Here is a 27,732-nt window from a genome sequence, read left to right on the forward strand (position 1 = left end):
ATTGGAATGAGAAACGGAGTCTATGTCACTAGTGCTGTCAGTACAAGTTTGGAACAGGTGTTATACTCTTTGCAAAAGTGAAGGCTGAAGAGTATTGATCACGTCCAAATCAGCTCATTCTGTAAGAAACAGCACCTCTGTCTTTTGTTTCAACTATTCTGTGTATCGTGGAAGCAGCATCATTTACACCATGTGGTGTCCAGCTTTTTGCGCCAACCAATGGATCAATACATGTTAACGCCAGTTTATCACCTGACACAGCCCTCAAAGCCAGTGGAAAAACAAAATGTATGGCTGTGTACAAAGCTGCAGTCGCACACTGCTTGGAGGTGTTACAGCAGAAAACCAATGTAACACACTGCTTATGAAAGAACAACACAGGACCCTCTCTTGTGAATGATAGTCTGTCGGATATGATTCTCTTGCAGAACGGCGGACGAAACTTTACTCTGGTTTGTGCAAGTGACTTCGATCACTGATCACCTGCTCCAGTAGAAGGATACCTACATATTTAATGGGAACGCCACAAATTCTCTATGTCAGCCTGCTGACGGTATTTGTGTTTAATATAACAGAAGAGAGGGACATGGCAATATCTTATTGAGTTCACTACCAGGTTAGTGAAGCTTTTATATTTCGTAGTTTTTCTCTGTTGAATGGTACAAAATAATGAGGATGGTGACAATTTTTGCGTGACAGGCATGAATGCAGCCTAAGAGACATAGATCTCCTTCAGACTGCAGTATCTGTATATCGTTTGGAAGCGCACTGCAGTTCAGTCGCAAAATCCTCCTCCTTCTCCAAATTCCCAAATGATGTGAAGTCTTTCTAATTTTCCTCATAAGAAACACCATCATAACTGCTCATTCTGTCTTTTCAACTACCTCATGTTGCAGGAGAAAGCTTTGTTTGGCGCTGGCCTTACAAACTGCACACAGTTGGCGAAGCTGCTTGTTCATATTTTCACAGAGTGTTCAAAACACAGTCCTGTCACATTAACTCAGCTCATCCTGTTTCTCCACAGGATGCAGAAAGCCATATATATAGTGCTCTTCGACTTCCATTCAGTTCTTACTTAAACTGGAACGATCACAGGGAGAAAGCTGCGGAGAGGGTGGGGCAGTGACTAAGAAACAGTAACAAGGTGCAGAGAGACTGTCTAAAACCACGCAGGAGTTTTGCTGTATGGGGTCAGCAGCAGATAGGTTCGAAAAAAGTGACTCTTTTCGGCATATGAGAGGGCCATGAATATGACCCACCAGTGGCTGTAATTATTAAAAGACATTTCTGCAGGACCAAATGCAAGTAATTGGATGAATGGCGAGACTTGATAACAAACTGCAGACAGAAATTCTACCAGAAAGCGTAACACTACAATTGGTATATTGGTCATAGGATTTTGTACGTTTCTTAAAACTTCAATATAGTGTTGCGTTTTTAAGTGGTTAGCAAACCATATAAAGTATGTGATCCTTCTCAATTAATTATCATCCGCTGTTACCTATAGCCCCATGTATACATCGCAGAACCTCTGTTAAACTTTCTACATAGTATCGAGATAGGATGATTTACAGATACTGTTACTGTGGAGTCATAAGGAGGGTATAGTTATCGATATTTCCAGAGCGACAGTCGTCAGGTGGAGGTGTTTCTGGTACATTGCTCATTGTTGACTGTCACCAGATTGGGGCTGAAATCGTAATATTTAATTGTAGTTACAGTGATAAATATGTGGCTCGTTTCCTATGACGACTCTACTGGCTGTCCAGGTGTATGGCTGAGGTAGCCAGTGATCACAACGAATTGCCATTTCCAGCTCAGTGCTGACATGAGTGGTGCGTACAAGGAAAAATTCCCAACAGCCAGCTAGTCGTTCTTGCCTGCAGCTGTGGGGGCAAGTCTCGGCGGCGGCCCTCACAGCGCTCTCTGCTTAGCTGAACAGTGAACTAATACTCAATATGCACTGGGCTGTCTCCACAATTGCGCGTGTTGTAGCATTCTCTGTGAAAAACTGAGAAATTCAATGTCGATCATTTCCAAGCTTTGGTTCTGGACATATTGATAACATCCGGATTCCTACCACTCCACTCATCCCCAGATGCCCTCCATGGCTGCCGTGGTGCACTCTGGCAGACATGCACGTCCGTAACTGTGGTTATGGTCATGGCGGCAGTTTCCTCTGACCTCTGAACTTTGACGCTGGCAGTGTACGAGTGATGGGCATGCTGCTTGTGGACATCTGAGGGATAAGTGGTCCGTATGAACGAGTGTTTTCTGTGATCTCAGGTATCTAGCTGTGACTGGAACTAGGATCGAGGTTTAGTGCTTCTCAATAGATTGTGGTTTATTCTGTCTTGTAGTGGTATTTGTTATTGTTACTATCCTATCACGTAGTAGACCCTTTTCTCCTTCTTTGTACTGGTGTAGCTGAGAGAACAAACGTAGGAATTCTATAAAGCTTTATAAAATTCACTTAGCAGACCTGCAGTGGCAGGGAATTCCTCAACCGTGACGGTATACATACACGTCAAAATCTGAAATTCTATAATTTTAACAGCACCACTTCCAATCGAGATGTCAGTTTATTGTTTCCAATAGTGGTACTACGAGCACACACATCAATCCAACCCCTCTGTAGATTGTTTAAGAACATAGAATGCATTGAGCTGAAATTTGAAATTCTCAGCTACTTCCAACGTAATGGACTTCTTACCAAACGATGTAAATGTGGCAGTATCCACGAATAGGAGGCAACAGAAAAAATTTCAGAAGGCTTTGAAAATTGGGAAGTTGCAAGACCGAATCCATCAAATATACTAGTCCTAATATCCACCAATAGGATGTAAGGAAAAACTCTCCCACTCAGTGGACAATGATTTAATTAATTAGTAAATCAAGCTGGTAAGATGAGGGTTTATTTCCAAAACGTCCACAGCCGGTAATTTACCAGATATCCACTATTTTGTTCAGGCCAACAGAGGAGGTAATGTGGCACATGACAGACCCTCAATGGGCAGGCAGTAGCCAATTGCGAGAGCGAGAGAGAGAGAGAGAGGGGGCGGGGAGGGGCGGAGGGGGGGGGGGGGAAGGTGGAGAGAGAAAGAACATGTGTTTTGACAGGAATTTCTCGGTTATCAATATCAAGGAGTTGCTGACACTTGGTGCTTTGTCCAACAGGAAGTAACCAGAGGGGCAATGGGGGAGGGCACGAGGGGATTGGATGGAGGGGTGAGGGGTGGGGACGTCCTTCTTCCAGCATCATCTGCTGCTGGTATTGTTCTACTAGCTCAGTCGGTATTTGCATTGCAGGGCGAGCACATAGAACAGCTGTTTCCACTGACCTGGTGTGGAACATGTGTGTCTGGGAATAAAACACGAAGTGAATCTGGTATCAAATTTCAAAAGAAGCTGACATCACACATCACACATTCCTGTGCTCGCAAACAAAGCCTCCCAATTCAGCGCTTGTGGTTCAAACGGCTGCCAGAGGTCCAACATGTGTGGTATAGTGTGGCACACGTGGGAATACATGGAGTGGTCGGGACATCTTCCCTGTGGTTGGTGCAAAGATAGGATTAGAAAATTTTTAACAGTGTAATTATATGCACTGAGGTATGTTGACGTCGATTTTGTGATGGTATTCCTTGCATGATCAGAAAAAAGAGGCTCATTTAATTACTTCTTTTTGATGTATTTTACACGACTTACATCTTCCAAAACAGTAGAGTCTGACGAGCTTTTTCCATCAAATAAAAGATAGATCCAACCGCTGCAAATTGAATTTTATAAATAAACAGTATTCATTTTGGTATGTGATTCACACTGATTTGAATTTCCAATGGTGAGATCCTTCATCTCCAGCTCACACTGAATCCTTTTCCCTCCAATTTCCAGGTGGGGAGGGGTGGGGAGGTTTCTCAGCAGGACAGATCATCACTAGTGCTTATAAATCAACCACCATGAGGTCATAACTCTATTTGCATAAGAATAGTTTAAGAGGAAGGGGAAGATATCGTAAATCAATCGAGTTTGCCTCTGAACATATGCAATCTGCACAAACAAAGTGGTGTATAACTGCCATTACCACCTACTCCTGTGTCATTCAATGTGATGCGAACACCGCATGTGCACGTTGAGCTTGGCAGCACCCTGGGCACTGATCTCTAACCTGTTCCTTAAATCTGATTATCATCAGAAACACAAACATATCACAACATTCTACATGCATTGAAACTTCCTGGCATTAACTGTGTGCCAGACCAGGCCACAAACCTGGAACTCTTGTCTTTCACAGGCAACTGCTCTATTGTCTGAGCTATCAAAGGAGCACTCAGGGCACGCCATCGTAGTTCTTCTTCCACTAGTACCTCATTTCCTACCTTCCACACTTCACAAAAGTTCTCGTGCATAGTTTTCAGGGCTATCACTCACGGAAGAAAGGATACTGTGGAGATCTGGCTTAGCCACAGCCTGGGAGACTAGAATGAATTTTTCACAAAAATGTGTAAACACCAAAAGCTCAACACCTCACAATACCTAACATTGTGATGGAAACCCATTGGCATTAAAAACAGCCCATTTGTTCAAATGGTTCAAATGGCTCTGAGCACTATGGGACTTAACAGCTGTGGTCATCAGTCCCCTAGAACTTAGAACTACTTAAACCTAACTAACCTAAGGACATCACACACATCCATGCCCGAGGCAGGATTCGAACCTGCAACCGTAGTAGTCGCGCGGTTCCGGACTGCGCGCCTAGAACCGCGAGACCACCGCGGCCGGCCAGCCCATTTGTCTTGGAATAGATAAATAAAGGAACCATATGGTTTTTGAGGGAACTGTGTACCGTTCTTCTTGCAAGATAGTAACAACTTCAGAAAACGGCAATGGAAATGGATAGCAATTATGCACCATTTCCTCCAATGTGGGCCTACAAAGGCTCAATAGTATTGAGATCTGGTGACTGTGGTAGTCAGGAGAAATGCTACAAGTCATCCTTGTGCTTACAAAAGCACTACTGGACAGTGTGAGCTGTGTGACCAGGGGCCCTATCATTTTGGAATACAGCAATAGTGGGACAAAGTTCATATGGCCCCACAATGCATTGTTGCCAAATTTATTCAAGATTGTGGATCCAAGATGGCCAGTAATGTCGTAAGTATGTAATGGCGGGAAGTTCAAATTTTGGGAGGAAAATAGGTCAATTGGGCCACCTCCAGTAACTTAACCCCCTCTACTCCTCCCCTACCAAGAAAATAGCAGGAAAATTTTGGCGGAAAAAATGTCTGGGAAGAAGGTCATTTGGGCTACCTCCACTAACCTAAGAAAATGGCGGGAAAATCGTGATAGGAAAACAGGACAATTGGGCTACCTCTACTAAGCTAAGTCATCCAACCACCACCTCTTTCAGTCTGTGCTGCATTGCTGGATAGGATGGACCTAAGTCTTTATTTTGCATGCATTGTTTATTTAAATCATTTCAGTTGTCATAGGCAGTAGCTCCATCCTGTGTGTTCACCATGAGGTCCGGAGTCCAGCTGACCTAGCACTCAGTACTGCCACCAGAGGGTACTGTCATCCCTCCTGTGATGTAATAAAAGATGGCGGTCCAGAAAATAAAGGTGGGAAAAGGACTCAGTATGTGTGCAGCTTCTGGAGAGAAATTGTTCCAACTTCCCACTTATTCCCAGTGGAAAGCTGGAACAATTTATTTAGGGATGGACTTCACATAGTTTATTTGTTATGCTGATGCAAAACACTCGCCCTGACGTGCTTGGGGTCACAATACATAGCCTACAGACCTGCAAACTGCTGGTAAATTACCGAAATAATGCAGTACACCGATGTACAGATACGCAAACAACTCATAAACTGTCAAAATAATGCATATATTACGCTGTGCAAACACGCTCATTAATTATAAACTGGTGAAATAAAGCGTTGCACAGTATACAGACACGTTCAAAAAATAATGCAGTACACTGATGCACAGACACGTTCGCTACGCATAAAACTGTCAAAAAATAGTGCATGTATAACGCTCTGCAAACACACTCACAATGCTTAAATGGCCAAAAATAATGCAATGCACAAACACTCATTGCATGTAAAAATGCTTTCAAACTATCTTTAAGAATTTCAGCCGCGATGTATCATCGAACTGTTACCTACAGAGGCATAAGTCATGCACACCGGTCCAGCCTGTCCCACATGCGATAAGCGCTTGGCCGTGTACATGTGTTTACCGTCGCTGCTGTGCTGATACATAGTCTTCGAACCTGCGATCCAGCACAGGCCTAATTACTGAGTGAGATGTTTGCCTAGCAACTCATCCTCGCGGGTACAGTTAAAAAGTTGTCAGTGTTATACTGATATCTCATATCTATGTAAATAACAACCAAGTCTCCCTCTGAAAGCGCTATGGAAATCTTTTGTAGTGCTTTCAGAAACTGTTTACGAAAATATCTCAGAATAACACTGGATGAATTCTTCCTAGCCATCCTACTGGAACAGCCCATCCCAAATGCGAGACGCCTCTGGCCACGCACGCGTTTACCCAGCCATCATGGCTCATATGGTCCTAAACAGGGACCCTGTCCATCACATATTACCCTTCCTGGAAATCGTAACATGATGCTTGCAAACATATGTCTCAGAAACGGTAAACGTTCTCACCACTAAAAGCCTTCATCATGTCTGTGCATGCTTGCAAAAACACCATTAATTGTAAAAGCATTCTTGTTACTTGGAGAGGAAATAGTGACGTTCCATAAAGGCTTCTCATTGGCTGGCCATTCAAATGAAGCTCTCTCACTGGTTGCTTCGGTCTATACATAAATCCACAACCAACCTCCATAGTCATCAGTCCGCTGCTGTCTGCATTGTTGTGCATATCTTCATCTCTGTGTGTGCATGTGTTTTTCTTCCCGAGATGACGAGAGGTAGCAGCAGCAACGATTTACACTATAGAGGCAAGAGATATAGCGTTCTAGAGGCAGGATTACCAAGTGAGTAAATAATTTGTATTTTGAGTGTAAATTTTCGTGTGTATGTTATATTCGCCTTATTAATTTCTTCTTCTAGTTATAGTACAACTCCAGCATTTTATCTTTGAGTGTGAGGAGATGTAGGAGGGGGCTGGGCCGTGGAAGACTCACCAAGTCCAGCCTCCAGTGATGGGTTTACAGCCAGGATTGCCTTGTGAGTATAATGTTCATTGTAATTTGCTCTTGTACAGTAGCGATTCAAAATTTTCGTATTTCATACTTGATTTTTCAGTTTATATACCTTATTTGTTGTTGTTGTAGGCGAGACAGACCAATTGCCAGATACCGACTCTGACAGGGACAATGACATGCCTGAATGGATCAGCAAAGGGCCACTGAAATAGAGGACGAAAGGCGCCGTGATCTGAGCCTGTTAGATCATCATGACGATGACTTCTTTGAGGGTGTCGTGGAGTCGCCCAATGAAGTGGTAATGCCTTGGAGCCAGAGCGAAAAAAAGTAATTACTCACTCTGCTTATAACCTCATGATTGTCAGTATTCTTTCTTTCACTGCGCCAGCAGCAGTAAGCAATGTGCTTAACTATTATTTTTTTATCTCTTCTTCTACAGCAGTCGCATCTCCGCAGCAGTGTGGCGCTCATACCGGTGGCAGCTAAACCTTCTTCCTCGCGAAAGCAGCGCCCGGTAAGGCATGCGTCGCCTATTAAGTGCGCCGCTAGTCGCTGTGCGGGAAGCCGCCGCTGCCGCCACCACCCTGGCACCGCCGCTCTGGCGTCCGTGTGCCGAGCAACAAGCTACCATCCCTCACCCGGTTGGGTCTGCAGCAGCAGCAACAACGGCACCAGGAACCACCACTGCAGCCTGGATATTCCCATTGGCCTGACCCAGTAGCAACGCAGCATCCTCCCCCATCATCAGCAGCATATCACCCTCGTCAGAAACAGTATAAACGCAAGGTATATGTGCCTCGCCACATACCGATTTGCCCCTCCCCAGCACCATTATCAACGGGGTGGATGCAGATTAGCATTAATGGTAACAGAGAAGATCCTGTGGCTAGTGGCAGTTCTCTCTCCCATCCTTTAGTGAAGGACATCAGGTCAGTGACACCATACTGCACTTAAAATACACAGTGATTGAGGATGACTTTCAGGAGCGAATCTCGCTCACGAGGCTCGAGAACCCGGCGGGACGGTACCGTGACCGTGTTGGTTTCCTAAGGGCCTGCCTTCCTGTCATTGAAACAGAGCTTCTCAAAGGAGTCAATGATCCACGGTATCCCGCCATTAAATGCAGTGTGGTGCTCTGTATCAAAACATTGCAACTCCTCCGCCCCTCCCCAAAGTTGATTTTGATGTTGAACAGATAACTCTTCATTAACTTTGGGGGGGGGGGGGATGGCGTGATAACGCGGGGCACGTCAATCACCGAGTGGTTTCGTAAATCCACCTTGAGTGCTATACTGGCCCGGTTTTCTACACCTGACCACCCATACACATGTCTATGACCCGGTAAATCAAGCTCCCAAAGATATAGCTCATAAGTGGGCATGCATTAATGTCGAAAATGGAAAGGATCAGGCTTGGTACTGGTCTCACAAAGTACACCCCACGTTGGTTGAACATAAAGAAAAGTTGCTATATAAAAAAATATTGTCAAGACGAGACGTTATAATCTCACGCACATTCGCATTTAAGATTGATGTTCTTAGTTAGAGTTACTGATCAACACGTGGTTCCACTTTACTCACAAAGTAGTGACAAAGCAACTACTGGAAGATATTCTGAACTTCACACTCGAAATACACTGCGTTGCAATTTAAGATAACATTAGATATTTTAGATTCAAACCTGAAATAAAGGTGATTAAATTTTCAGTTAGGCAGAACTTAAGAAATCCATTGTCCTACGGACTTAGCAGAGACGTGCTTAGCCGGAGATCTTACCACTTCAGACGCTCGCCGCGGACAGACTGCTCTGGGATCCTACCGAGCGTACTTAACAGATACAAACGGAAGTGACCAGAGAGGCAGCTTCCTATACCAACATGACAAGAGACGGACAGGACCATACTAAGAATAGAAACCTCTCTGCTTTTAGAAAGCGTAGCTACCTGTTCCGACGTTGGTCCTACTTTCAAATGGCTCTGAGCACTATGGGACTCAACTGCTGTGGTCATAAGTCCCCTAGAACTTAGAACTACTTAAACCTAACTAACCTAAGGACAGCACACAACACCCAGCCATCACGTTGGTCCTACTGTTCTCTAGCAGACAGGCTTGTCTGCTACCATCCAGCATGCAACTAGAAATACATTTACTCATTCATCCCCTCACACAGAAGGGAAGGAGGATGACAGTATCTTATCATATACAGTATATAAAAGAAAGCGGATGTAGGTTCCGTATGTGACTGTGTGACATGAATTACATATAAACTGTGTTTTAAAGTGTAGTAGTGTGACAGATCGTTCTTGTTTATGTGTAAAAGTAACACGTTTCACTGCTCAGTCTCCTCCCAGATAGTCAGAAACACCACAGTAAATTTAGAAGAGGAATTTATGCCGTAAATGATAACAGATTTAAGAAATTAACATGAAAGGAATCCAACAGAGACCTTTCACATTCCCATGACCAAATCGAAGCAGTCCCCCTGGCTGAAGGAGTATATTCACCTGAATACGAGACAGAGAGCTTCCGCAACGTGACTTTGAGTAAGATTTTTACAAATTAATGAATAATTCAGTTTTCGATAAAACAAGATAATTTGAGGGAACGACGTGAAATTTTGATTAGAACCGATTGGGATGGGCCTGATGGTGTAAGAAAATACTTTGCCAGACCAAATTTTAAGCAGGTCACCATATTCCATAAGAACTTTGTTGCTGTGGAGATGGCGAAGACTGCAGTAGAGTTTAAGAAACCTATTTATGTGGGGACGTGCATACTAGAGCTATCAAAACTCCACATGTACCGCTTTCATTATGAGTTTGCGAGAACTCATTTCGCTGATCCTAAATTACTTTATATGGATAGAGACAGTTTCATCTACTGGGTAAATATCTGTGATCCATATGAAGTACGGAAGCACCACGGTAATGAATTTGACACTTCTCATACACGGCCGATAATCCTTATGGTATTGTTCCACAAAAGAAGAGGGTTATCAGCCTTACAAAGAACGAGGCTAATGGATTGCCGATTGTGGAGTTTGTAGGTCTGTGATCAAAAATGTATGCGTATCACACACTGGAAGGTGTCACCCAGAGGCGAGATAAGGGTGTGTGTCGTATGGCATCAAGAGCCCTCTATATTGAAGACTATTTGCGGTACCTGTACAGCAGTGTTCGCGGTGCTGCACTGCAGCTGCCGCATATGGTACGGCAGACCAGTATTCGATCGAGAGGACACAAGGTGTACACTGTGCTGCAGTCTAAAATCGGCCTGTCGCCGCATGACGATAGAAGAGTCATTTGTGATGATGAGATTGGAACTCTCCCGTACTCACACTACTCACTTGTAGCGAGAGAAGGGGTGGGGGACTCTGATTGAATAAGAGTGAGAGAATAAGAAAGAGAGAGAGAGGGAGGGAGATAATGTGTCTGCACCGTAGCAGCATGACTCTTTTAGCTTGGTATAAGTAATTTTGTGTGTGTGTGTATGTGTCTGTGCGTGTGTGTGTGTGTGTGTGTGTGTGTGTGTGTGTGTGTGTGTTTGTGTGTCATGGAAATATTTATGTGTACAATATATGTGTATATACACATACAAATACAAGATGTATGGAAAAAAAGAAAATGTGTATATACACTCCTGGAAATGGAAAAAAGAACACATTGACACCGGTGTGTCAGACCCACCATACTTGCTCCGGACACTGCGAGAGGGCTGTACAAGCAATGATCACACGCACGGCACAGCGGACACACCAGGAACCGCGGTGTTGGCCGTCGAATGGCGCTAGCTGCGCAGCATTTGTGCACCGCCGCCGTCAGTGTCCGCCAGTTTGCCGTGGCATACGGAGCTCCATCGCAGTCTTTAACACTGGTAGCATGCCGCGACAGCGTGGACGTGAACCGTATGTGCAGTTGACGGACTTTGAGCGAGAGCGTATAGTGGGCATGCGGGAGGCCGGGTGGACGTACCGCCGAATTGCTCAACACGTGGGGCGTGAGGTCTCCACAGTACATCGATGTTGTCGCCAGTGGTCGGCGGAAGGTGCACGTGCCCGTCGACCTGGGACCGGACCGCAGCGACGCACGGATGCACGCCAAGACCGTAGGATCCTACGCTGTGCCGTAGGGGACCGCACCGCCACTTCCCAGCAAATTAGGGACACTGTTGCTCCTGGGGTATCGGCGAGGACCATTCGCAACCGTCTCCATGAAGCTGGGCTACGGTCCCGCACACCGTTAGGCCGTCTTCCGCTCACGCCCCAACATCGTGCAGCCCGCCTCCAGTGGTGTCGCGACAGGCGTGAATGGAGGGACGAATGGAGACGTGTCGTCTTCAGCGATGAGAGTCGCTTCTGCCTTGGTGCCAATGATGGTCGTATGCGTGTTTGGCGCCGTGCAGGTGAGCGCCACAATCAGGACTGCATACGACCGAGGCACACAGGGCCAACACCCGGCATCATGGTGTGGGGAGCGATCTCCTACACTGGCCGTACACCAATGGTGATCGTCGAGGGGACACTGAATAGTGCACGGTACATCCAAACCTTCATCGAACCCATCGTTCTACCATTCCTAGACCGGCAAGGGAACTTGCTGTTCCAACAGAACAACGCACGTCCGCATGTATCCCGTGCCAGCCAACGTGCTCTAGAAGGTGTAAGTCAACTACCCTGGCCAGCAAGATCTCCGGATCTGTCCCCCATTGAGCATGTTTGGGACTGGATGAAGCGTCGTCTCACGCGGTCTGCACGTCCAGCACGAACGCTGGTCCAACTGAGGCGCCAGGTGGAAATGGCATGGCAAGCCGTTCCACAGGACTACATCCAGCATCTCTACGATCGTCTCCATGGGAGAATAGCAGCCTGCATTGCTGCGAAAGGTGGATATACACTGTACTAGTGCCGACATTGTGCATGCTCTGTTGCCTGTGTCTATGTGCCTGTGGTTCTGTCAGTGTGATCATGTGATGTATCTGACGCCAGGAATGTGTCAATAAAGTTTCCCCTTCCTGGGACAATGAATTCACGGTGTTCTTATTTCAATTTCCAGGAGTGTATTTGCACACTATGTGTGTGGAAGAAAAAAAGTTTAAAAAAGCATTAAAAAAAGGAAAAATATTTGTATATTTATTTATTTGTTCCTATTCAACATATGTGTAGCCTGATATATATATCTACGCACCATGTGCGTCTTGTAAATAGAATAGTTTTTCAGTTTTTCACCTGCCGCTATCCATCCAAGTCAGAATAGTTTTTAATTGTATATACATCAATAAAGCTCACAGTCCATCAGACCTGTTATTGCAAACACCTTTGCTATTGGGGCTGTTGAAATTAGGTTCTAAGCATGCACAGTCCATCAGAATTATAGTAAAAGTTATGCTACTGCTTCTGTAGCATTTAGTTACAGAAAATAAAGTATTTCCGAAGTAGTTTTTAGCGTAGATTTATAAAAAAAATCCAGTGTTACTTAGAAAAAAATTTTAAAAGAAAATTCTCGATCTGTGTTACTGCTGTAGCGTGTAAGTTAAAATTATCTTTGCATTGGAATAGCAGTGACAATTTGTACATCAAGAGTACTATATTGTACCTCAAAAACTACATTGTACCTCAAGAATAATATTGCACCTGAAGAACTATATTGTATTTGTGTGAACTAAATAAACGAAGAAACAAAATTCGTCACCATACGTCTTTGTTGTTGTTATTTACAAAAAAAAAACCTATCATATACAGGGTGAGTCACCTAACGTTACCGCTGGATCTATTTCGTAAACCACATCAAATACTGACGAACCGATTCCACAGACCGAACGTGAGGAGAGGGGATAGTGTAATTGTTTAATACAAACCATACAAAAATGCACGGAAGTATGTTTTTTAACACAATCCTACGTTTTTTTAAATGGAACCCCGTTAGTTTTGTTAGAACATCTGAACATATAAACAAATACGTAATGTGTACCGTGATGTGCCTACAATCCCAGAGGTTATGAAACAACGTATTGTAGCAGCCTGCGGCGACATTGCGACATTCATTACGCCAGAGATTGCAATTGTGTGCAGCAAATGATGGCCACCACATTGAACATTTATTGGCCTGACATGTCGGGACACACTCTATTCCACTCCTTAATTGAAAACGGAAACCACGTGTGTACGTGTACCTCACCCCTCATGGTAATGTACATGTGCGTCAGTGAAAAAGACCAATAAAAAGGTGTTAGCATGTGGACGTAATGTGCTGTTCCAGTCTCTTCTGTACCTAAGGTCCATCACCGTTCCCTTTGGATCCCTACGTAATTCGGTGCTCTCCGATACACACGATCGAACAGTGGAGGAGTGGTACTCAAGCGTCAACTTAAGGTTACAATATCTCCGGATGTAATTAACATTTTACAATGCAACAAACGGCACTAATTATGTATTTGTTTATATGTTCAGATGTGCTAACAAAAGTAACGGGGTTCCATTTAAAAAAACGTAGGTTTGTGTTAAAAACATACTTCCGTGTATTTTTGTATGGTTTGTATTAAACAATTACACTAGCCCCTCTCTTCACGTTCCGTCTGTGGAATCGATTCGTCAGTATTTGATGTGGTTTACGAAATATATTCAGCGGTAATGTTAGGTGGCTCACCCTGTATATATATAGGCTGTGCACGTCACAAATGAGATTAGTTGTTTTGCTGAAAATGAATGCTGTTAAGGAGGTGAAGTTTAAGATGGAAGTTTAAGATGGAAGATGAGCTAATATATAAAATGGTTGCATTTAATTATGTCTATCATGCAGCACGAATTGGGTTATGGAAGCAGGAGGCACGTGACCACGTCCGCTTCCAAAGATATATAGCAGACATGTCAAAAATTGTATCTCCTGTGCTTGAAGAAAACCGTAGAATACCATCTGGTTAAAACTGTACACTGTCAAAGCGGGAACAGGGTTGAAAAAAAAAAAAAAGAAACAGAGGTTGTGAGGTAAAAATTCATTTATTTCTCATCCAGCTTAAAAGTCATTTTACATTTTCATAAGCACACACAGCAACACTATTTTCACACATCTTCTTCTTCTTGAGTCGATGGAGAGCGGGACATCCGTAGAATTCCAGGTCTTGAATAGCAGCAAACTTGAAGATTCGACGCATCCGTGAGATCTTCTCCTTCACCTTTACATAGAGGATGGTTTCCGTGTGGTCGGATAATTGAAACAACGTCACCATATCTTTATAGGGTATGGTAGGAAATTTGTTAACCACTTTGCAGTCTTCCGTGTCTCAGCACACTTCACATACTTGACAGATCTCGGTGATGCAATGTTTTCTGAGAATGTTTTTATTATTCCTGCATCTTCTGTGTACGCTACGAATGCAACATCTTTAAATATGAACTGTCTACACTCATCATCATAGAAACCCTGAGCGCCTGCGACGATGTTCACATCTTGAGATGTCTATTGTGAAATGCTCTAGGTATGGCGCAGCACCTGATCAGTTATACAGCTCGTTGCACAACACCAGTGAGCGTGCAGTAGTTGATCACAAGGCCATGTAGAACTAAAGCATAAACGACAGTGTGTTCTGGGAAATCTGTCGAAGATGCAAATTCAGTTTGCACATCTATCGGTCCAGACTTAATTATCTCGTTGTATTTCGAGCAGTCTATTACGATGATCGGTGATAGCTCCTTAACTTCCGTGGACTGAGTACATACCCTCCTCCTTCTTCTTCTTCAGCACTTTCATAGTAAGAAGCAAGAAACCTCGCATTCATATCATATGCTACACGGGATTCATTTTCATCCCATTACAGGTGTAAACTTTCATATGAGTAGAATTCTGAATTGAGGTAGACTTTGACATTAGTTAACTTGCAGTTGTCAAACACACTGGTATCATTTGCTATATTCCCTCTTCTAACAATCTGATACGCAAGTATGATGAATCTAGGCGTCTCTAGCTGGGAATACGTCTTAATAGCCCATGTTTGCCTGCTTGGAGTCAGTAGCACTGTGTACTCGATAACCTCCCACAAGCGAAATGTTAGTGACAGAGAAATGTACCGGAATTCAGGACTTTTAAAAACTTCAAACGCTTCTCGTCTGATACACTGATGTGAGGCATTTTCCATATTACCTTGCTGATTGTGATCATATTCTCCTCTTGAGATTCTTGAATATATGAGTTATTATCCGTCGCACTCAGTACTAGAATGAGTTCCTGTCTAGCATCCATAGTAATCTACCTCACGTCCTCAAAGTAGCCCAGAAGCATTTTTAGAGGCATGCAAGCAGTTAATTGCTTGTACTCTGCAACTGTTCTATCCTCCGGATCGTCTAGGAATCATCCTGCATTTTCTAAACCATTCAAATCCGTAGGTGATGCAGAGACGTTTGTTTTAAGGGCTGATGTTATACCGTCACTGCGTGTATGGTCGATCTCAGACTCATTGAGTTCCTAGCGTACCTCTCAAAACAGGAATGCTACAGTGGTAAGTGTAAGCTTGGATCCCACTGTATCGCTGCCGACGGTTTTCTAGAATCACCCCTCCAAATACATGAAACTCTTGCATGGAAGCGTCAGCGATTATTGGTGCTGGATGAGAATCCTAATTTCATCATTATTGTAAAATGTGGTTGAATCATATGGTTTATGCGAGAAATATTACCGACGTATAACTCGCTCATCATACTCTTTTGGACTGGTTATATTAAGTGAGGACATCATTGCGAGGTTTCAAACCAACTGATTTAAAACACTCGTAGTTCACACGTGTTATCACTTTGTGATTCGGCAGCGAAGTGACATGCTGTGGATTGCGTGCACTGGTTTCATACCATACGCCCATCCTGCCTTAGATGTAACTGTACAATAATTTCCTCACCATGAAAGTCAAAAAGTTGATTATTCTCGTCCACAATACGCAACTCCATATAGTTCAATGTCTGAACTGTCACTAGAAGATATATTACATTGGTAGGAGTATACCGCTTTGCAACTGAGGGCAAAAACCCGTAAACAGTCTGAATCAGACTGTCGTTGAGACAGGAGTTCGTTGCAGTGTTACACTCGATTCTAATTGTGCTGACGGGCAATATGTCCGCAGCCTGATCTGACTTGTAAAATTTACTACGATCCTTCTTCAAAACCTGCCCTTTTGTGAAACCCAGTAGGTGCCATATTGAACCTTTCTGGTTAAAGTCAATTGCTGCATTTACAGTCCTTATTTCAGATTTAAGTGTGTTAATGTTTGCCTGTAGCTCAATGCGGTTTGCACGCAATACATATGATCGTTCTTTTAACGCCAAAGTGTACGACATTCCATCTGAACCACAACTGATGAAGGAATGTTTAAAGCTCCTCCTTACATATTCTGCTTCTTCCTCTTCTTCTTCTTCTTCTTCCTCTTTGTAAACGTCAAAAGAAACATGATGCATAGATGTCCACAGGGGTGTGTACGATTATTGAAGTCCTGATAGCGCCAAAATTTGTAGAACACACGTCTTCTGTGAGTGAAATGTTGTAATTCTTATGGCGGTTGCAGGTCACCAAATGAGTCGAAATACTAGACGGTATCCACATTTTTCATAACATATGACACCCAGTGGGTGACAGAACCTCCAGCAACATCTAAATTCATAATATCACATACACCAGTTTTCCACTTTGTCTTCGGTAATGTATCCCGCATAAACACGCCACAGAATCTTGGAATGTTGAATTTTTTTCCTAATGAACCTAAAAAGATCAGTATTTGTAAGTGGTCGATCTGGTAGGATCGCTAATGGTTTTTTTTTTTAATTTGTGATTAGGCCAAGCCCTCTGCTGTACGGTTTCAAGTATAGTCCTTCTCCGATGGCTGAGGATTCCACCATACACTAATGTCTTCTTGCTTCTTCTTGCTACCTGACGTCTTGGGTATTGGTAGAGCTCGGGGTGCTTTAATCAACCCTCTTCTCTTTTTCCGTCACCTTTCTGCGTCAGAGCATTTTTAGCTGCATACATCGCTGTCAGGATACAGTTCTTCAAACAGCTCTGCTTCCCAACCTTCTGCTTTTTCTTCTGTAGTTCATAACTTGCTTGGAATTCATCACTCCCTACCCAACTTAACTTTCCGATGCATGGTTTTATCAACTGCAAATGCTGCAATGCGTTGACCTAGACCAATATAATTTCTTCCGCGTATCACCTTAACCTTATCAGCTAAAATCCAATCTGCAATGTGACGGCTTGAGAGATCTTTAGTTGCAGCGTACGCAGTGTCCTGTCCCATACACACTTCGTCGAGCAGGTTAATTCCCTTGTCACCTCGTGCCAAGCGTTTCTGAAACTTTTGCTCCAGATCCACAGTAGTTATATCCCGGAATGTGTAATTCCACTGGCAGTTTGTCTAGAATACCACCACCTTCTCTAATGCGTTTCCCAGCATGCATGTTATGCTACTGCGGTGGTAGTGGAGTGTGTGCCCCATTATATAACGAAACGTTTGCATCAATCCAACTGGTTTGTGCTGCAGGAAAACCAATCCATTTGACTAGTGCTCTATTTCCCCGACGTCTTATGGCTCTCTCCACGAGAAACACATCCGGTTCTGAGCTTTTCTGCTACTCCTCGGTGTAGAAGCAACCTGCAATTTCTTCGTCCTAGGATTCGTTCTTTGTATACCTGAAACTGTAAATGTCTCTGTTGACCAATTTGGTAGGTATGATTTCTCAAATGCTGTCTTGTTTGAGATACGTACCAAATCACCTACATAAAATTTCTGTCTACGTGTACCCGGTATTTTAATGCGATAGTACATCGTATCCATTAGTCCATTATCATGAACATCGATTGGTCTCATTTTTATTGTGCTATGTTTGTTTCTATTACACTGAGCAATTATTTCTTGGATGGTATCTATCCATTTGTATGAGTTAAAGGAAGGTTAAAACGCCTCCACATTCGACCTTTTGTTGTTCTGTTCAGACGCTCCACAATACTTGCCTTCAGCTGGGTGAATGTTGGGTAGTGATGTATACCATTGCGCTGCATCAAGTTGTTGAAATACCTACTGTAAAACTCTCCACCGTGATCGGTTTGGAGGGTGTATGGGCATCGATTCGTCTCTGTCTGTACCAAACGCTCAGACACATGCCAGTCATTTCTACACGTTTTTGTTTTAACACGTAATTCCCAGGCAAATTTGTAGTATGTATCCATTATTCTCATGTGAATATTCCCTCATATGTACAAGATCAGCCTGCCATAAGTCATCCAAACCTTTAATCATAATATGTCTACGAGCGTTTTTTGCGTGCTGGTTTGTGCAGTTCTCGAACTACTATCTCCATTCTTATTCGATGATACCTCTGTCTCTAAGCTCAGAGATTACTGAAACAGCCTCATTCGAATGATCTGTGTTACCTGCAACACCTGATGCCGCGAGCAGCCGTAGTCGATCTATTAGCTCGTTGGGGTTGTCATAATAAACATACTGCGGAATCGATTTGCTCTGAGCAAACTAACCTAAGGACATCACACACATTCATGCCCGAGGCAGGATTCGAACCTGCCACCGTAGCGGTCGCTCGGCTCCAGACTGTAGCGCCTAGAACCGCACGGCCACTCCGGCCGGCGGGATCGATTGCTCACTGCTTTATGCTCAGTGTCAATACCATCACCGCTATTGTTGTTGTTGTTTTCGCCATAAGGTATTGGTCTTATAATCGTTTTATATTTCTTGTTGCTCAGGCTTTTTGAGATCTTATGTACACCAGTCAAATGCAGTATTTGATGACACATTTCCCTTTCATTAACTGAATAATTTATAGGTATTTTAGTAGGTCTTAGGAAAATAAGATTCATTAAGCCAGGTGTTCTCTCAAATCGCCTAACTGTATTGTGTCATTAGTTACAGTTATAGGAGGCATCCCAACATGTATGGTCTTCCCCTACTAACGCCGAATGTTGTATCTATCTGATCAGGGGCGTGGCGGCTAATAAATTCGTCAATGGCAACACCATCGTTATCGTGTGGTTTTGTTTTTGCTGAGAGGTGCCTGAGAGATTCAGTAACCGGCTTAAAGGTCTCTCTTAGTGTTTGTTGTCGCTCTATTTGCCCTGACCTTAGCAACCGTAATTTCTCTCGAACCGCTTTCCGTGCTTGAATGACTTTCAGCTTCGTTGACATCTCGGTGTATAATAATCAGATGTCTCCGCAACGTGAGGCTTTATATATCCATTCTTCTTTCTCTTATTATGTACCTGTTCCCCCTTCTAAACAACAAGGACCTTTACATCTATTTTCCCCTCAATAGCCTCGACCTTTTCAATGAAGTCGGTTACTTTCTTATCGATTTCATTAATTAACTCATTTAATGCACTGACCATTCTCAGAAGAGTCTAGTAATGCGTCTCTAGTTCCCTGCGCAAACCTCCAACTTTATGCACAGTAGCCTGAATTTTCTCATGCATGTACAGGTGAATGTTCTGTCTGTGGACACTCATTCTCTCGGGTTGAGAGCTAGACATGCCCGCGAATTTGTCCATGTTGCAGCGTTTACTGATGAACACACCTCTCTTAACAGACTGTATACACAGAAACTCTTGAAAGTTTCGCCTGTACCTACCATCATTCAGTTTTCTCGTTTTATCAACAACGAGAAACCCATACTGTGAATGATTCCAGCAATCAGCACACATCTATACAAAATCGTTGAACGACAGTCAGTTCCTACATGTGCCTGGTAAATGTGTTTTAAACTCAGATTGTCTTGTTTGAAGGTTATAATGAGGTTCGCATTATCCCTAACCAAATGTTTCTGGATTCTAGAATATGTTTGGCTTACAAAAAATACGTATGTACCCATATGACGACCGAAACAGAAATATTTTCGAATTTGGTCTTGGTTTTCCACAGAAACTTCGTCAGATATGAAGACAGTGTTTGGCTTTGCTTTTTCTGTTGGAGGGATATAATCGCTTTCACTGAATATCGTGTATGTGACACCCTTTACAACGCGCAATGTCTCCTGTAATAGCTCCTACTTGGCCTGAAACAGTGTTTTTGAGAATACACAAATATGTCCAAATCGGACTTCATCTACATGTGTTAGCAGCGACATGAGAACATTAGTCTTGCCACAATTGGATGGACCTACAATAATTTCTCGTACATTATCAGGAAGGAGTGTTACATTCTTCTTCTTCTTCAGGTCTTCTTTGGCATCTTCACAGGGCCAGTCACCGACAACAAAGTGCTCGTGATGAGGATGTTTCACCCACCCTGCCATGAAACTAACTGTTGTGTCGAGACAAGACAGTCTAGACACAAGGCGAGGTAACCGAAAGGGCACGCGTCATTCACGCCGGCTGGCGTGCGGTCTGAAACAGGATACGTGATGAATGCTATAATGAAAAGTACGTAGCTGCGTTAATACTTAACTTTAATTCATCCTTGTGGTACATCGCTCCTGACGATACAAATGAGACACTTTAAATATGGTTAATGGCGCCTTGCTAGGTCGTAGCCATGGACTTAGCTGAAGGCTATTCTAACTGTCTCTCGGCAAATGAGAGAAAGGCTTCGTCAGTGTAGTCGCTAGCAAAGTCGTCGTACAACTGGGGCGAGTGCTAGTACCTGCCGTGTGGTGGCGCTCGGTCTGCAATTACTGACAGTGGCGACACGCGGGTCCGACATGTACTAATGGACCGCGGCCGATTTAAAGCTACCACCTAGCAAGTGTGGTGTCTGGCGGTGACACCACACTAACTACGCCACGTACTGACAAGTAGTTGGCATATATAGAAAGACACACTTGTAAGGACGGTAATAGTAGGTGTAGCCACTATAGCTTCATCACTTAACCAGCTAAGCTATATTGGATACACAGAGAAATCAGCTACATATATTTTACCCATGAAGAGTAACCTCATCATTCATTTTGTCAATGACTGGTGAGGAGATGTCTGGAGCAACTGTCTCTTGCCGCTGCATCATTATAGGATTGAAAAATAATGATATTGATAAGTGTAATACTTGGACTATAATGAGAGAGGTATGAAATAAAACACACAGTTTGAGATTTTAAATATATATAATTTATTCAAACATCATACATTGGTTGCAGTATTTCAACAACAAAAAATCATCAGACTCTTTCTTTATCTTCCTCCTAGCACCTGTACAGTATTTCCCAAACAAAGATTTTTGATATGCAATAAATTCCGCGCTTATCTCTCTCAAGCCGATGGGTGCCTCACAGTACTCGGGGTTTTCTTACGCACATTTAATCTGGTTCTGCAATCATGTGCAAACAAATGTACTGCTCAAAATCATCAACATGTAGTCTATGCGAAGTTTACAATATTATTGTAAGCAGAGTCTATGCTCAGCAACCAACGACTCAGTCTCTCCAATGAAAGGAGTAGCACAGTATCCAGTCGTATAACTTCATAACTGAGGTGTACCATAGATAAACACACTTGTCACCTGATTTCACACATATTGCAGAGTCATCATACATTGTTGAAATAGGCAATGTCACACCAGTAAGGCGATGACTGGTGCGGGGGGTGGGGGGGTCGAGTTGGATAATACTCTGTAGTTACCTGCTGATTGATGTAGCGCTCTGCACGACATATTTCGCCCCAGTCGAACTCAGAAATAGGCAATTTAACACCCTTAGATAAACTTTCAATTTATATTCTCGCATGCAAGCCATAGTCATAATATGCTTCTGTACTGACATTTACATGTTTCATTCCACTGGGAGTGAAATTGTATGTAGAACTGAAAAGCATGCGTACACTTGATGACTTCTTATCTACAGCATCTGCACTCTGTGCCTGCACTAGCGTAGGGATGATCTGCTGGGATGGGTCTATGTTGGTGACCAGTACTGTCCTCCATCTTGCTGTTGTTTAGGACCACCAACAGCATTCTATGTGTTTGGAGCAGATCACTTGTCCTCATCACACAAATTGACGAGTGGGACAGACATCAGCTCCATGTCATGCTCCAGCAAGTGGGCTATGTGCACTATAGGATCCCACATATTGGAGGTTGTTGCTGCCGCAGGTCCAGAGGTCAGTGCAGGTCTCAATAAGACAGTAGCTGAGGTTGCTGCTGGACCAAACACAGCAGAGGTAGATATGTTGGCACTCACCCCTGCAGGTTTGGATGCCTCAAGGGCTACTGCTACACTGAGATGAGGAAGCGTTACACATGGACCAAGATGTGAGAACATCCAATAATAATAATAATAATAATAATGTGAACAACAGACCCTGTTCTGCAGGGCTGTGCTGGACTACGACTGCTGTTGACATTTCATGGTTCTTCTTCTTCTTCTTCTTCTTCTTCTTCTTCTATTGCTGCTGGAGCTAGTCAACAGCGAGACTGAGGTCACAGAGCAGCTGAGCCTGCCTTATACCCCCTCCAACGACGTTACCAGATACCATCATCCTACTGGCTGATGTCTAACTTGTGACTGGATTCAGAGTTCCTACTGGTTCCCACCCTTTTTCTCCCCAGATCGCTATCTTGATTACATCACAAGAGGGATGACAGTGCCGTCTGGTGTTGGTATTATGTACTAGGTCAGTTGGACTCTGGACCTCATGGTGAAAACACTGGATGGAGCTACTGCCTACGACAACTCAAAGTGTTTAAATAAGCAATGCACAGACTGAGTCCTTTTTCCACCAATTCCAAGGAAGAGGTGGTGGTTGGATGACTTAGATTAGGGGAGGTAGCCCAAGCGACCTTTCTTCTCGCTAGTTTTTCCCACCAAAATGTTCCCGCCATTTTCTTGGGAAGGGGGGGGGGGGAGGGGAAGGGGTTAGTTTAGTGGAGGTAGCACAATTGACCTATTTTTCCACCAAAATTTGAACTTTCCGTCATGACATCATTGCGACATTGCCACACCTATCACCGCCATCTTGGATCCGCCTACTTGAATAAATTTGGCTACAGTGCAGAGTGGGGCCATACGAACTTTGTCCCACTGCTCACGGCATCACCATTAGAAAACAAACATTAATCAAATGATTCAAATGGCTCTGAGCACTATGGGACTTAACATCTTAGGTCATCAGTCCCCTAGACTTAGAACTACTTAAACCTAACCAACCCAAGGACATCACACACATCCATGCCCGAGGCAGAACTCGAACCTGCGACCGTAGCAGTCGCGCGGTTCCGGACTGAGCGCCTAGAACACATTAATCTATGAGATGGATCTGATCAGACTAAATGGTCACATAATGCTTGACAGTATTGCTTCCTTGCAGAGTAACCATGGAATATCACGATATGGCTACCGAAATTATCGCCATGTTTCACGCTTGGCGCGTAAACTCAGCGAGAAATTGAAAACAGTGTGAAACAAACTCATTCGACCAGATGTCTTTCTTCCATTGCTCAACAGTGCAAGTTCTGTGGCTTTGGTATCACGCTTCCTGTTACGGGCATTTGCATCACTGATGAGTGGTTTTGTAATTCCAGTTCGACCTACCATTCCCTGCTTATGCAGCCTCCCTTCGTGTTGTATTATTGCGACAGGGTTCGTGAGTGCGACATTCAATTCTGCAGTCAGTTTTGCAAGTGTCATCACCTTATTTTTCGTTGCAATCCTCTTCAACAAGCGTGTGTCACGATCACTCTACAGACACTTTCGTCCACATTGTGACTTAGCAGACGATGTTTTTTCCGCTTTCCTTGTATGCGGTATAAATCTCCGATACACCTCTGCTATCTTGGTAACGGAAGCACCTACCATACGAGTACCAACAATTTGCCCACATTCGAATTCACTTAGCTGCGACTCACAATTACGCAGGACACTGCAACATACTGAGGACACTGCGCAATGCCGTTTGTGGTCAAGTACAATAGGGCTACCTGCAGGCTTGGCTAACATCTGCTTTTATGTTCAAACATGCATTTCTCGCTGTGTTTCCACAGTTTTGGTCAAAACTGATATATGTACGATTGGCGTGTGTATCTAGGTATAGCTGTAAGTGACGTTTTGTGTAGCTTTCTCGTGTGTATGAGCCAATTCAATGAACTCTAAAATATGTTAGCACACAGTGAGGTTGGACTATATGTGTTTACGAGAGAGAGCTAATTTTGTTGTCTATACGACAAACGCAGAAGGTTTCTCTTCCGTTCTTAATTAATTAAAAAAACACTAGTTCGTACGAAAATTCGCAATAAATGTGATTTTCAGCCTGTTACTGCCTGTTACTGTAACTGTCGTGACCTCTAGAGCGACAGTATTCTTTCCTTCTTCTGTCAGCCTACAAATAGTAACTTTTTAGTATAGACTTCCAAAGCAGCTATTTCGATATATTTGTGAGTAATAATATCGTACAAAATAATTATATGTAATTAGCATTAAGGAAAATGTTCCCTGGGCCATCTTTCTGTCTGCGGAAAACATGAAGCCTGTAAGAAAATAACATCGGGGACTGATATGTGTGCTTTACGCTGACGGCAGCAACAGTAAAATAACAAGAAATTAAACGTCACATAACAGCTGCAGAAACAAGCGGGCAGGAGGTCAGGCGTGATTCACTGAGTTATCAGGTCGGGTAGAGCATTGATGGCAGCGGCTTAGTGGTTCCCTGAAAGCCGGGAATATCCGACGTTCTCAAGCAGGCAGACGCCGCCCCTAAAGAGCCCCTGTGCAAACAAGCGATTTCCACGTACCGCTCACGTCACTGCTGATATGATAACGCTTACTCTAAACAGGGTATGAGTTCTATATAACCGGTTCTACCTTTGAGGTTTGGTGTACCTATCTACACTGAATGATTCTCGCATGAACGGTGAAAAACTACGTCCACGTTACTCGAATGAAGCATATTCAGTGTAAAATGAGGTCGTGCCTGAATTCGTAAGTCTCGAAGCACATTCCATTCAGCTTCACCCTTGACAGATGCATTTACAGTAACACTTGTCAAAATTGCAACACTTAGAAGATGTGTGTGACTGATGATACACAAATAATCAGAATTACTGAACTGCACATCATCTCTCACACTGAAAAGTGTTTATTGTGTGTGACCCCTCATGCTGCAACCAAAGCTTCTGGAAGTCCCGGCGCCCTGATATGTTCCTGGAATGTCTCCCTCCATTCGATTTTTCTAATAAACATAAAAAGTTGTTGACGGAAGATCCTGATGAACAAGTTGCCGACTAACATTTGCTGGTAGCTGCCCTAGGTTTACATATGCCACTGTCAGTCTCACTTTCGAGGCAGAGTGGATCAGCTATTGCCATGATTTACTCTTTATAATTTCTTCACAAACATTACTAGTAAAATGACTTTCCTTTTCCATTCTTTTTGAACAGTCAAATTTTCTGATCCCTATTTGATTTTAAGGGGAGGTTTACCATCTTTTGGTTCACAAAATCGATATTGTTTTTTTAAATTGCATTTTTGGGTCCATAAAAGTGTTTAGAATCCACCCCTGAAACGGTTTTTCCGAATACGGAACGGAAATGTTTGTTATTCACGGTTGAACAATAAAATGCACCTGCCTGAAATCGGCCTTTTTCACACACCAGTTTTTTTCCTTCGGAGGACGAGTTATTGTACCGGTGCTTGGGAAGAAACACACAAAATTCAAATTAAAGTTTTAACGCGTGTGTTTCGAAGTTAGCATCCAAGCATTTGCATTCTGGTGCGAAGACTGTGGAGATTGCGACTTTCCTGGCAGTGAGCAGCTTCAACGAAGGGTATTCAGCAATTCTGAAGACCATGACAACGATGGACGTCACTCTGGGACTCTATTCGACGCAGTTCACCAAGCATTTGGACGACCACCGGATTCAAGCGGCCGAAAGCCGCTTGTCACCGGCCGTACGAGCGGCTCTGGAGCAGTGCAGGATGGCCCAGATTGAGCAGAACGCTCTCTATGAGGAAGAGGAAACTATTTCATGGACCCCGAATAGCAGATTGAAAGTAAGTTGCATAATATTGCATTAATATGTAGTCAAAACTTCAAATACGTTTCTCTCGAAATGACGTTTTTTTTCATCGCGCGGTACGGTAACTTCAAATCAACTGAACCGATTGGCATGATTCTTTGTTTCCGACGAAGCTAACTAAATTGTCTAGGAGTTGTACCAATTTTATTCCGATCCATCAACTATAAATATTTTTACTTGGCCGACGAAGTAGAAAAATCGATGAAAAAAACCTACTTTTTTCAAATGGCCGCCATTTTGTTTCCTATGGTCCAAATAAATTAAGCGATGTACAACTCCTAAAGAATCTTATATACTTCGCTAACGTCAATTCAATTTTGATTAAAGACGAGCCGGCTGTCCTGTGACATACCGCGCGTTGAGGTCTACATAGCAATCTTTTTTCGTTCCAACGGCACTTCCATCTTTGCTCTTGGACAATTCCGGTCGAAAAAATTCCAGTTTTTACAGGAATTATCAATAAACATTTTGACCAAATTTGAAAGAAAAAAAATTCTCGAAGAACATGCTCTTTTCGGGTCAAAGATAGTAAACCTCCCCTTAATGTTATTCGTAATTATAGAAATTTTAAATCGGAAAATCCTAATCACTTATACAGATAAGCCGCAACCTACCGTGCCCAGCGTTCTCTGTCGAAGTGAGGCTCTCTGGCGGCTGTTTTCGCGACCTGTAGTCTGCAGCAGCCAGAGAGGGAGTCTTCTCTCTCGTGACATGCAGTAGAGCGTAACTACCCAGCATTATGGGCCTACTCTAGCGGTTGTGGTGGTAGGTATTCCTCCTTGAAACGCTGAGACGTCAAGTCACGTATGTAGATATTGTGACAGGTTCCTCTCCAGTATTCATATACAGCAGCGTGCAGTTGTGTACAATTTAGAAAAGTAGCATAAGTGCTTAGAGTATTTCGCTCAGCTGTCCGATGGAGTGACTACTCTTCTATGAATGGAGAAAGCATCGGCTGTGTCACATTCTATCAGCTGTAGTTACTGTTCCTGTTGTATGGATCGGCATGCTGACGTCTCCGTGGTTTCGTAGTGGTTTTGGTGAGTATCTGTGTTTCTAGTCAGCTTGTTGTCACGTATTCGTATATTGATTTTAACTACACTCCTGGAAATTGAAATAAGAACACCGTGAATTCATTGTCCCAGGAAGGGGAAACTTTATTGACACATTCCTGGGGTCAGATACATCACATGATCACACTGACAGAACCACAGGCACATAGACACAGGCAACAGAGCATGCACAATGTCGGCACTAGTACAGTGTATATCCACCTTTCGCAGCAATGCAGGCTGCTATTCTCCCATGGAGACGATCGTAGAGATGCTGGATGTAGTCCTGTGGAACGGCTTGCCATGCCATTTCCACCTGGCGCCTCAGTTGGACCAGCGTTCGTGCTGGACGTGCAGACCGCGTGAGACGACGCTTCATCCAGTCCCAAACATGCTCAACGGGGGACAGATCCGGAGATCTTGCTGGCCAGGGTAGTTGACTTACACCTTCTAGAGCACGTTGGGTGGCACGGGATACATGCGGACGTGCATTGTCCTGTTGGAACAGCAAGTTCCCTTGCCGGTCTA

The sequence above is a fragment of the Schistocerca cancellata genome, chromosome 7, assembly GCF_023864275.1.
Source record: "Schistocerca cancellata isolate TAMUIC-IGC-003103 chromosome 7, iqSchCanc2.1, whole genome shotgun sequence".
NCBI classification, from domain to species: domain Eukaryota; kingdom Metazoa; phylum Arthropoda; class Insecta; order Orthoptera; family Acrididae; genus Schistocerca; species Schistocerca cancellata.